Below are 12,580 nucleotides of genomic sequence, written 5' to 3'. Positions count from 1 at the left end.
CATTGACATAAAAAAGGAAATTTACTTTTGCTACTTAAGTACTTTTAAAAGCAAGTACTTCTGTACTTTTACTTAAGTAAAAATCTGTCTTTACAACTTTTACTTGTAATGGAGTAATATTTGACCAGCAGTATCTGTACTTTCACTCAAGTAATGGAGTTGAGTACTTTGTCCGCCTCTGGATGCCACCTCTGGAGACACCATAGTGGATGCCGCCACATCGGGAGGTTCTGTGGTGGTGTATGCAGCCCAAACACACCATAAAGCAACCCCCATTATGGGAAGCGCTGCAGACAGGGGAATCAGTTCTGGAACAGGAGGGCTAGAGTGAGTTGGTTTGGGAATCTCAGCTGCACGTGCTGACACCAGCGGTGGATCCTCCACACTCGATGCCAGTCTGAGATACTGAAGAACAGACCTTGAAGATATGGGTGCAACAGACAGGACAGCTGTGACCTGACATGACTCTGGGATGACAGCTGTGATGCGACGAGGCTCTGGACGATCAGCTGTAACTTGACTTGACTCAGGAAGATCAGCTGAGACTTGACCTGACTCAGGGAGATCAGCGGAGACTTGACGAGACTCTGGGCTTTCGGCCAACTTATGACGAGGCTCTGGAGAGGAGGTTCCTGCGGGAGCGCTGCACTGCTCCTCCGCAACTCCCACAGTAAATGCCAAGTCAGTATAGCATTCCAGGGTCCAGCTTGGGTCATGCAATGGCATGATTAAACCAAGTGACTCAGACAGTCCCCCTCGAAAAAAGATCATAAGGGATACCTCAGACATTCTGGTTTGATGAGCAGGCTTAATGAAGTCCATGACATACTCCTCAATTGGCCGATCACCTTGACGAAGACACATTATCTTAACTGATGCTGGATCCATATTGGTCAGTCGTTCTGTAACATGTCAATGCAAGGAAGAGTCAAGGTAGGATCCAAATGCAATCAGTGGAACATTTAATAAAACAAAAGGTAATCCAAATCCAGAAATATAGAACCAAACACAGAGAGAACCAGGAAACAGAAACAACATGCCACAACTTCGCAAAGACAACGACTGACTCAGACTGACTAAAACACAGAACTGTTATACACAGAGACACTAAAAAGATGACAAGGTAACAAGACACACCTGGGAAAGTTATCAAGAGGACCAATGAAACAAAAGAACAACAAAATGACTACAAAAGGCACTCTAGACAGGAAGTAACACAAAAGTCCAAACACAAGGCAGGGGAACATGAGCCAGATCATGACAATAACATGTATGTAACCCACACATTTGTCTATAATGTTCTAATCACTCATTGTGTATGCATTTTTAATAACTATTGAATAGCTTAAGGGTTCATATTCATGTTCAGTATCTGTTTTTGAATCTTCTTGCTTGAAACGTTTCTTCCAATCAATTCTTTGTCAAATGTATCATACTCTTGTTATAGAAATCATGTTCAAATTATACTCTGCAAGAGCGGGAATATTCGGATCATGTGACTGATAAGATAACATGTTGATTTATGTATTGGAAGGAGAAACATGGCAACACCCCGAGCTAAGACAGTGTCTAATTGGTCAAGACACCATTTGGGATTTGTCCAACAGCCATGTTTAAATACTCAGGACACCATCAAATTATGCTTTTTCTTGCCTTTCGCTGCTTTTTAGCACTCTTTTAGTGTGCTCTGGCTTACACGCCAGCTGCTCCTCTAAAACCATGAGGAGAAATGCCATCTAGTCTCGTCACTCCTCTTGCTGGCTTCTACTTTAATTTCTTTTCTTTTCCATTGAGAGTTTCATGTTCTGAGTTAAGTTTTGCCGCAACGCCATGTCTCAGAGTCCAACCTCGAGTGCCCATCTAAAACTTCAACCAGCCCACAACTCCGCAACTTCAGCCAACGCCCAAGACTTCGCTACTAAGGACCACTGAACTTCCAGCCATTCAGCAACCTTGGGAAACCCCTTTCTGTAACGACAACAATAAAAGGGAATCCCTTAACTCAAAGGCAACGCAAATACAACCTCCAGATTTTATCTGAACTGGTGCATTTAATAAAGTTTATAGCCTCATTGAGAGACTCAATGCGAGGGTTAATTAGATGATTGATGGTTGTTCAGGTCTATGCAACTGCTTATATTGCTATAAACTTGGGATTTCATATTTTCACTCTTCTAAACTCTTTCCTCACTTTCTCTCTTTCTGCAAATTGTGTGAATATATGAGTGCATATATTTATGTGTTAGATTAGTTTATATGTCTTAGATTTATCCAAGAAAGCCTTATTTATATTGAAAAGAGAAGTATCTTGCGTTTTGTGCTCACAAGTTAATGTCTTAAACTGCCGATCTTGTTACTGTGCTAATACACAGTGTTTACAGTATATATTGGATATTAATATACATGCAGAGTTGATGTTGTATGGCTCGTTCAATGAATCGCTGTCCGGCTGGCCGTAAAACAGTGATTCCAGTTCAAATTCCCTATAAAATCTTAAATGATTCCCTTTGAGCCTGTTTCCCTTACAGAGATGTTTGTAGAATTGTAAAGTCTTATGAAAATGATAAACCCTGCATGAAATCATGACATCAAATATTCTGTTTAGTTGCACAAATTACATTTAAATTGACTTCTTGACTTGTTACATAGTCATTATTGACTGAATTTTAGAGATAATTCTATCAGATCATGTAGACATTACTGATGATCATTTACATCCTATTAGGCACATAATGTCAACTCACAGATTTTGAGTGCATAAATAATTTATCCTTTGACTAATCCTTCAGAGAAATAGTGGAATAATTGACGGGTCATGGCTGATCTTCTATAAGTGAGCTTCCACTGCATCTTAGCTGTGTTGATGAGAAGTTAATAGAAGTGAATGTCCATGCAGTTGAGATGATGCATTTAAGAAATGAATGTGTGCTTATCTCCTTTGCCAGATTTGAGCTGCATACAGTGTATGGAATGGTCAGGAAACGTCAGATACTGATGACTTTTGGGTTAGGGTTAGGGTTAGGGTTCTGTGACACATGACACATGACTATTGCATTAGAATTTGGTCTTGTATCTGAATACTCTAAATTAATTCAGACTCAGTTGTCTGCAGCGGCAATGCAATTTACTTTTAATTTGCTCAAAATAGGGCTGGTTCTTGAATTCTGTGTTAACGTTTTTTTTTTTTTTTACTGTCAGACTTTCATTGTTGTGCCAAGTGTTTTTTTTTTTTTAGATAATTTCTCAAGGACCCTGCATTCTACACTGCGTTCCACTAATTTGGTCAGAATAATTGTGTACCTGCTTGCTTTCACCATGTAGAACATGGTCAGTTTGTAGAAGTTTTAAAGATCTTGACTAAGTGGTTGAGTTCAGTTGGTATGTTCAGTTATGGTTGGGGCTGAACTCTGCAGGACAGTAGCCCAGCATTGAACACCCCTTATGTAGAACAGAGCAGTATTTGAGGTTAAACATATCCCATCATTCATCATGTTCATTTGCCCTGAAATCACAAGAATTCTAAGAAGATTTTGTGTAAGTTAAATTAATTAGATATTACATATAATTGTGTAGTAAAATGTAAAGTGTTGTACATTGTTATTGGTGCAGAGATGATTGTGTATTTTGCTCTAAAATGTTTGCAATTGCTTTTTAGCACTTGATTAGAAGAATCATAATTATTAAATTGCATTGTCTGTTATATGGGTTTATCTTTAAAATATTGATAATCAAAATATGTAAATAAATGTGATTTAAGTATACAAGCGGTCAAGTGCAAAGACCACATGTGTGGGTTCTGGGACAATCTCCAAGTGCACGTGAAGTCATTTGATTCATGACAAGTCAACACAAACCATGGTCACCCTGCTGGTGAATGCTGTAACAACACCCTCTGATTCTAAAATCTGTCTTTTTCTATTGACTGACCAACATATATTGCTAATATTTTATAAGATATTTCAACAGTGTTTCAACAAATTCTACCAGAACTAGCATTCTTTTTCTTTTTCTTTTTTTTTGTGGACCTTTTTAGACCCGTTGACTGGTGGCAGAACTAACTAGTCGACAGTGTTGTGAGCCCATGATGTATTTTCTCTTCTTCTTTTTCTTAGCCTCTCTTTAGCCTCAGCACTACCTTATTTCTTTCTCTTCTTCTTATGCTGTTCATGTTGTGTTCTCTCTGTCTGTCTTTCTTTCTCTCCCTCCTTTGGATTTCGAATCATGATCCCCTCTGCTGCAAAGAAAACTCCACCTACTCAGAGCTGCTAATGTAGTCACTGACAGTGCAAGCTCTCTCCTGCGTGCTCGCTCTCTCTCTCTCTCTCTCTCTCTCCCTCTCTCCCTCTCTCGCTCTCTCTCTCTCTCTCTCTCGCTCTCTCTCTCACGCTCTCCACTCCGGTTCCACATAAATAAATAGCGTCAGAAGGATGTGGGAGAAGAAAGATGTTGCTGCCACTGGAAAAAGAACAATGTTGAGGGAACTCTCCCCTGTTTATCTTCAGCGCATGCTTCCAGTCTGGGGATTACAGGCACATTCCCTCTGGATTTCTTGCCCACTGAATGATGCTCTGTTCTGACGGTGCTCCTTCCATACCAAAAGCAAGGACTACTGGACTTTTCTCACTGTTTATACCTACCTGCCAGAGAGCCACTGATCTAGCCAGCCAGAGGAGCCCATGGAGTCCATCCCTGTGGTAGATGGTCCACTTCACATTTGTGCTTGGCAATAGACAAAGAGGCAACGAGATTAGAAACTTTGGCAGCCGATCAGCTCCATGGTTTTCTGACTTTATCAAGGCTGTGATTTTTGGCATCTGATAAAGAGGTAGGACTTAAAAACATATTTCTTTTTTCTTCGCAATTTAGTGTTTTCTATGCTTTGACTGCACTTTTTGTACTTTCCTTGCGCATGATGGTTCTGCAATGTGGTATTTTGGAATATTTTCAATGGATTACAGTTCAAATTAAAAGATTCAAAGTTTTAATACCATCTGTTTTGATACCATCCACTATTCATTATCCCATAGCTGTTGTGAAAACTCAGAGGAACCCAAAATAGGGCCCTCGATGCCAAAAATGGCTTTGTTGGGTTAGAAGAGACTTAAAGACATCCAGGAACCCTCATTCCAGCTGTATGTGTTGCTTTAGCAACCCACATGGGGACTTCTTGCAATATTGTGGACGCAGGTGATGTGTGATGCCTGCTGAGGTAGCTCATTACTCTGAGCCAAGAGACTGAGGCTACACATCGGCTGAAACCAGTTTTGTTGCTGTGCCAAAACATCTCTGTCACACTCACAAATGCCAAACACGCCGTGGCGTATTTCCCATCCTCAATGGCAGGCTGTTTTTCTAGTTTCTGTAAAATTAGAAGTGTTGTATGGCAGATTCTTTGTCTTCAGAGAATTGTCGCTACATCTCAAGGATCTGATTTAGCCAGAAGGCACTTTTTGCCACATTGGTGTCCAGGATTTCTTTTTTAGTGCCATTGAGCCTATATCCACTCTCCTACACACATGCCTCTTGAAGTATTATATTCCCCATTTCTCCCACTTAAGAAGGTACTTATTGATGCTAAAAAGTCATTGTGGAAGAGTGCAGGCATCTTAGATGTGTACTTATAGGGCCAAATGTGCCAATGACTAGTTTGTAAGCAAAGATAGACTAAAAAGATGTATAAGGAATCATTTGGGCAAGAGATCTAATGAGCACCTAAGGGCAGGTTGGCATACTGTCTGGCCAGGGATGGAAAAATCCCTCCATAGATTTGAACAGAAATAATTACCAGAGAAAAGGAAATTAGCTGCTTTGCTTACCTGCTTGTGACTAGCATGGCCATTGAAAATGGGATAGTTTTTTTAAAACCATCATATGTTTGCAACATTTATAGAAGGTATATTTTGAGAAGAAAAATATTAAATAAAAATATGTTTATAAAATGCTATTTAACTTTATTGTTGGCATTAATATACAAATAGTGCTATCCTGAAATGCTTGAGCTATCTCGAGTCAATTGAATGTAGGGTACAACGGGCATAAAGGCGCACCTTAAGAAAAAATGTGCTTTTCACTGAGCCCAAAATGTATGATTTCAGGGAGAAAATAAAAATGTATTGAACATTTATGGAGCCACAGATTTTTTGTGAAAATAAATCATACAAGTCGTTTATTTTGTTTAAAAATCTTATAAATGTATGAGGTGGCAAGGGGGGCCTTTCACCCCACACACGGGGTAAAAGGATCACCAGCATGGGGCAAAAGGTACACAGTATTGATATGAATACTTTAACTAAAATAATGTTTTATTATTATTATTTTTTAATCATGTCTAAGTTAATACTTGTTCAAAACAATCACTTTAGCAAATGTTGTACTATGTTCTGCTTATTTTGATAAATAAAATAATTTGTGTTCAATAAATATACTGTCACTAAAATATGTTAATAAAAAAAATCAATTTCAAAAAAGTAAAGTCATTTTAAAAAGTAAAGATTCTGAAAGCATTACAGGAGGTCCCATAATAATTTATTTTAGATGTACAGTAGTAATAACACATTATATTTTATTTTATGATATGATTAATCATGTTTTTAAATTTGGTTTCATTATAAACATGGTGATTATCTCTAAGATGGACACCCAACGTAATATATGATATTTACCATCTGAATCTAACCATGTCATGTCAACAAATGGAAAAAAGTAAGTCATCTATTATGTATCATGTTAATTATTGTGCCTTTTAGCCCCAACAGCAGGGGCACTTTTTACCCCAAATACCATACTTTTACATAGCCTATTCTTTCGTTGTTTAAAAACTGTTGCTTTAATTATCCTAAAACTGAAAATCATTAAGAAAACTTTTGTCTCAAAATATATTCAATAATTTTAGCGATTCTTATTTGCTACTTAAACCTACAACATTACAAAACAACAACAACAACAACAAAACATCAAAATGAGATCAAGTAGTAAGCACATAATCAACTTTGCGCTGCTGCTCGCGATCGCGTCAAGGAACAACCACATTTGCACGTGCATCTTGAAAAGCAGATGTTTTGGAAAGTGCTACGCCAAGTTTTTCTGCCATTTAGTGGTTCAGAGGGAAATAAAACCAAAGGCGCCTTTTACCCCGGGGCGCCTTCAGACTAGTCGTACCCCTATCACTTAATCGAGTCGCATACATTTAAAATAGAAGTTAATGAAAATTGGTGTTACATTCATAACATCCTATATAACTCTAACATTTGATGAATATAAATGAAAAAGTTATATAATGTGAATAAGACATATTTTAAGATTTTGAAGGACAGGCTTAAACAGTGACATCAGACTAAATGGAAACACATAGCAAGCTAGACAAAAAAAGAATTGAATGGAAATATAAAAATATGTGCTGTATGCACATTTAAACCTCAGAGTAACAATTATTGAGTGTAAAGCAACATTAGTGAAACACAGTAAAAAAAAACACATTCATCCAGCCTTTAATATTAAAAGTTATGGCAAATGCATTCTGGGATGCCCTCTGACCATTTCTCCATGCGCTTTCCAACAGCCTAGAGGCAGCTGTTGCATTGATGCTGAAAGGAAAATTGCAATATTGCTCCCAACATTTAACAAATAAAATAAAAACACTGAGACATTTTTCCTAATATCTTCTGTTACATTTATTAAATGTTACAATTATCCCTGTTGTTCCCTAAGGCTCAGCTGTACATTTCAGTCCCTGCTGCTTGTGTGAAATGAGTTCCTGTTAAAATGCCTTATATTAGTGTAAGAGCTCTGTGCTACACAGCACATCAGCAAAAGGGCTTCTACAGTGATTATTAATTCTGTTTGGGTGGGAGGCATGTATATCAATAGCAGACTCCACAGAGACAGGAAACGGGAGGATTATTTTTGCACTCTAATTAGTCTACTACAAGCTCCAAATTTAATTGGTGGCCCCTAGTTTGCATTTGATGTGTTGAGAAGTAAAAAAGGCTAAAAGGAGGGTGAAACGAAATTAATATGTAAAAAACTAAACAAATCTGTCAACATTCTTTTAAAGTTGTGCAGGAAAAGACAGGCAGGATGTGAAGCCAGTAGAAGCTGGGTCTGTGCACACAGATCTCTTTGAATAAATATGTAATCTGAGTCTAAGGACTATGATGCATTAAAAATGAGGACACATTTGACTCTTAAGAAAATGCTCAGAAATTTACACCAAATTTGGTTGCTTTCATTCAGCTGAACGCACATGTGCACACATTTAGGTATGTGAATGTGTGAGATTGAGATTGATTTTTTTTTTTTTCACAAGCACAGGCTGTCTTTCTTACTGTATGTTCTGTCATGCTGATGCATTTGGACGGGTATTCAAGCCGCCTAGAGCAGATGCACTACAAAAAACATATTTTCAAATATTTATCAGCTGCTGTTAAAAAAAAAAAAAAAAAACGGTGGTAAACTTATACAGGTGAAACAAAAAGTTTTGATTATCTGTAAAATAACATCTGTTATTATTTGTTGATAATAATAATAATTGTATTTACAAGAAAAATAACATTCACTTATTGCTTGTCGAATCTCATGGAGACTGAAAGGCCAGTAGGTGTCCCATTCTTTAAATCCTTTCTCAACCAAAACTTCAATTGAGACGTTACCCTTCATATGAGGTCTTATGTTTGCCTTGGGATTTATTCAGGAGAACTACGTTTGACACATCTGTCCCCCATAGCGGAAAGCATGCAAATCCATTTTGACTGCCAAAACTGTCACATTTGTCTATTAAAAGGCCTCCACTTCCTGTGAAAAGAAGTCCTCCTGTTCTCTGTTTGGCTATTTAAATCTGTTATCTTGCGCAAAGCTGTCCAGCTGCTCTACGAATGAGAATGAAACCTCTGTCAACCTCCCTGTCTGTGTCACAGAGATGCCTGTACCTTTTGGAAGGAGCCACATAAAGAATCCACTCCCATGTAGATGCGGCTGGGCCTGTCGAAAAGCGCCAACCATGTGCACCCTTTCAATAATGCTTTCATTATTTGATTGCCATCTTATGTGTAACGCCTGCTGAATTCTTGGCCACAATAAATGTGGCAAGTAGGCCTCCGGCATGGCATTAAGTGCACAATAACTCTGCGTATCGTTTTGATCCAGACCTGCACAGCTGCGCGACTGAGCTCTGGGGCTCAGCTAAAGGGTGATCCTCCGTGACTGACACATAGTGTAGAATGAGGGTCACCTTATTATGTTGGTGACATCTGCTATGCCCCAACTCTATGATTTGCAGGAAAAAAAGGGTGCAAATTATACAGGGGAGTTTGTAGGGGTCTCACCACCTCAATTAAAGTTTGAACCACCCCAAAGGAATTCAAAGCAAAAGCTTAGAGAATCTTAAGTGTCTTAAACCTACAAAATAGGTACATCACAAAAAAACTAGAGCTAGCATACAATATGGGGGATGCATGAGACACTTTGTCCCCTCCTGGTGGAACGACCTGCTCAGCTCAATCCGAGTCCTTAGCCATCTTCAGGGCTGGACTGGGACAAAAAATCAGCCCAGGCATTTTTTGGTCCAGGCGACCCACCACCATTTATATGTAATGTATAATATCAGGGGTGCACATAAGTGGTCCGCAGGTCCGCATGCGCGACCAAAATAAAAAATATATTTTATTTATACATTATTATCACAATATATGATTTCTATTCAAAAGCATAAATCTAGGCTACCCGCTGCCATTTTCAAAGCATAATGCAAAACTGTGACATTTAATTCACTTGCGCTCTTCAATCGGCAGCGCTAAACCCTGAAGCGCATGTACTTACTAGCCGGCAACCCACCAAAATAAAAGCCTGCTGATTTAAGTTTGAAAATTATGAAAATTTATATTAAAAAGAAGAAGAAGAAGAAGTAAATATTAGCATTTTATTTTCAAGTTTAATATAAAATAATTGTATTTGTATTTAATACTCCCTTTTTATTTTAAAATGTAATAGTATTATCACACTTTATTATTTTGTTTATTATTTAATAATAAAAAAAACGAACTAAATAAAGTGCAATAATATTGTCACTATTATTAATTTCTTTTTTATAGTTATATTTAATGGGTCACACTATGTGCAGTGTGAGGACCAAACCAAATCTCCAGGTTCTCTTATGAGAACCAGGCTGAAAAAAGTATGTGCACCCATGTATATATATATACACTACCAGTCAAAAGTTTTTGAACAGTAAGATTTTTTATGCTTTCTAAAGAAGTCTCTTCTGCTCACCAAGCCTGCATTTATTTGATCCGCAAAAGCAGCAATATTGTGAAATATTTTTACTATTTAAAATAATTGCTTTCTATTTGAATATATTTTAAAATGTAATTTATTTCTGTGATTTCAAAGCTGAATTTTTAGCATCATTACTCAAGTCACATGAGCCTTCAGAAATCATTCAAATATTCTGATTTGCTGCTAAAAAACAAAACAAAACGTTTATTATTTTTATAGACAATTTTAATTACATTTTTTTAAGAATGTCTTGTGCACCCATGTATATATATATACACTACCAGTCAAAAGTTTTTGAACAGTAAGATTTTTTATGCTTTCTAAAGAAGTCTCTTCTGCTCACCAAGCCTGCATTTATTTGATCCGCAAAAGCAGCAATATTGTGAAATATTTTTACTATTTAAAATAATTGCTTTCTATTTGAATATATTTTAAAATGTAATTTATTTCTGTGATTTCAAAGCTGAATTTTTAGCATCATTACTCAAGTCACATGAGCCTTCAGAAATCATTCAAATATTCTGATTTGCTGCTAAAAAACAAAACAAAACGTTTATTTTAATTACATTTTTTTAAGAATGTCTTTATCATCACTTTGGATCGATTTAAAGCATCCTTGCTAAATTAAAGTATAAATGTCTATAATGTTGAAAATTGACTCCAAGCTTTTGAATTGTATAGGGTATGATGTTACAAAAGCTTTTTATTTCAGATAAATGCTGATCTTTGGATCTTTCTATTCATCAAATAATTCCAAAAAAAAATGTACTCAGCTGTTTTAAATTGATAATAATAATAATAATAATAATAATAATAAATGTTTCTTGAACAGCAAATCAGCATATTAGAATGATTTCTGAAGGATCATGTGACACTGGAATAATGATGCTGAAAATTTTGCTTTGATCACAGAAATAAATTACATTTTAACATATATTTAAATAGAAAGCAGTTATTTTAAATAGTAAAAACATTTCACAATATTACTGCTTTTGCTGTATTTTGGATCAAATAAATGCAGGCTTAGTGAGAAGAGACTTCTTTAAAAAACATAAAAAAAATATTGCTGTTAAAAAACTTTTGGCTTGTAGTGTGTGTATGTATGTGTCACACTCATATCACATATAGTTGTTTTGGATAAGAATAAAAAGTCATGTCCGATCATATTTTTTGTCTTTGTCTTTTTTTATTTAAATCTAGATTTATTCGCATTGGCCCATGGAAACCTCTATGAACACACCTGACTTGACTTGGCCAAAAAAAGAGCGGGGGACGAATTTACATTTTATTAAAAAGTGTTTATGTATTCAACACTCATGGCATGCACACACATTAGGATAGGTTAGATGCCTGCCTCCGTTGCGAGTCCCTATCAAGCACTTTACAGATTTAACTACTCTCCTCTCCTCCTCCTGCCTGGCTCTTTGGCCCGCATCACTCACCGCAGAGCAAGCCTGTTCTTGATAAATCTGCTGTGAAAATATGGGAAAAGCCAACGAGGAAGAAGTTGGAGTCAAGCAATCTTTATATAGGCAGAGCAAAATACTTAATCACTCCGTCTATAGCGCATTGTGATTGGACAGTTTACGTTGTCAATACAGGAGACAATCCAATGGGCCACTGGCTGCTCGCTGTCCCTGCGTGATGGTCCTTGGCAAACAAACAAAAAAACATTCTGTCGGCCCCTTAAGTGCGTAGGCCCACTGGGAAAATGCAGTTATTTTGGTAATCGGGCCGGTATGCCCGATTACCAATCCAGCCCTGGCCATCTTCAAGAATCAGCTAAAAACACATCCCTTCCATCTTTATTTGGCATTCTATCTCTATCACTCTCTATTCTAATTCTATTATTTGAAAAATGTTTAGACTTGCACTTTATTCATTTACTAACTGCTTGTTTTCTTAAAAAACTACCCCTAGCTTCTCTATTCTTTGTTAGTTCTATCCATTTTCTTTTTATTTATTATACAATTAACAAAAAGAAAAAAAATATATTTTTCTATTCTATCAGTTTTCTTTTTATTTATTCCCCCACTAACACTAGCTTCTCTAATCTTTTTGTATTCTATCTATTTGTTTTCTTTTTATTTATTATACAATTAACAAAAGCAAAAAAAATGCCTCTAACACTAGCTTGCTCTATTTGTTCATAATAATAATAATAATAATAATAATAATAATAAAAACCTTGCTACTTGTACTGCATTAGGCTAACTGAGACTTGTCATAGCACTTTACATTTTGTTGCTCTTTTGTTAGTTTTGATTGCTTTAATTTTCCTCATTTTTAAGCTGCTTTGGTTAAAAGGGTC

At 36.6% G+C, this 12,580-nt stretch overlaps 1 protein-coding gene across 2 annotated transcripts in view; it reads left to right on the top strand.

Annotated features, from left to right (window-relative positions):
- The window catches only part of LOC107564508 (delta-sarcoglycan-like), a 427,344-nt gene that overhangs the window by 22,113 nt on the left and 392,651 nt on the right, over positions 1-12,580 (top strand). Inside the window, exon 1 of one of the 2 annotated variants that reach the window (XM_016249601.1) lies at positions 4,442-4,825. The exons of the other annotated variant lie outside the window; for it this stretch is intronic. The gene's annotated coding sequence lies outside the window, so the exon portion shown is untranslated. Of the gene's footprint in view, positions 1-4,441; positions 4,826-12,580 lie in introns of those variants that run through there. 2 annotated transcript variants of the gene reach the window in all.

Source organism: Sinocyclocheilus grahami, unplaced genomic scaffold (assembly GCF_001515645.1).
Source record: "Sinocyclocheilus grahami isolate Dianchi unplaced genomic scaffold, SAMN03320097.WGS_v1.1 scaffold942.1, whole genome shotgun sequence".
Lineage (NCBI taxonomy): Eukaryota > Metazoa > Chordata > Actinopteri > Cypriniformes > Cyprinidae > Sinocyclocheilus > Sinocyclocheilus grahami.
Note: the sequence above shows the minus strand (reverse complement) of the source record. Positions and strands in the feature narration are given on the sequence as shown.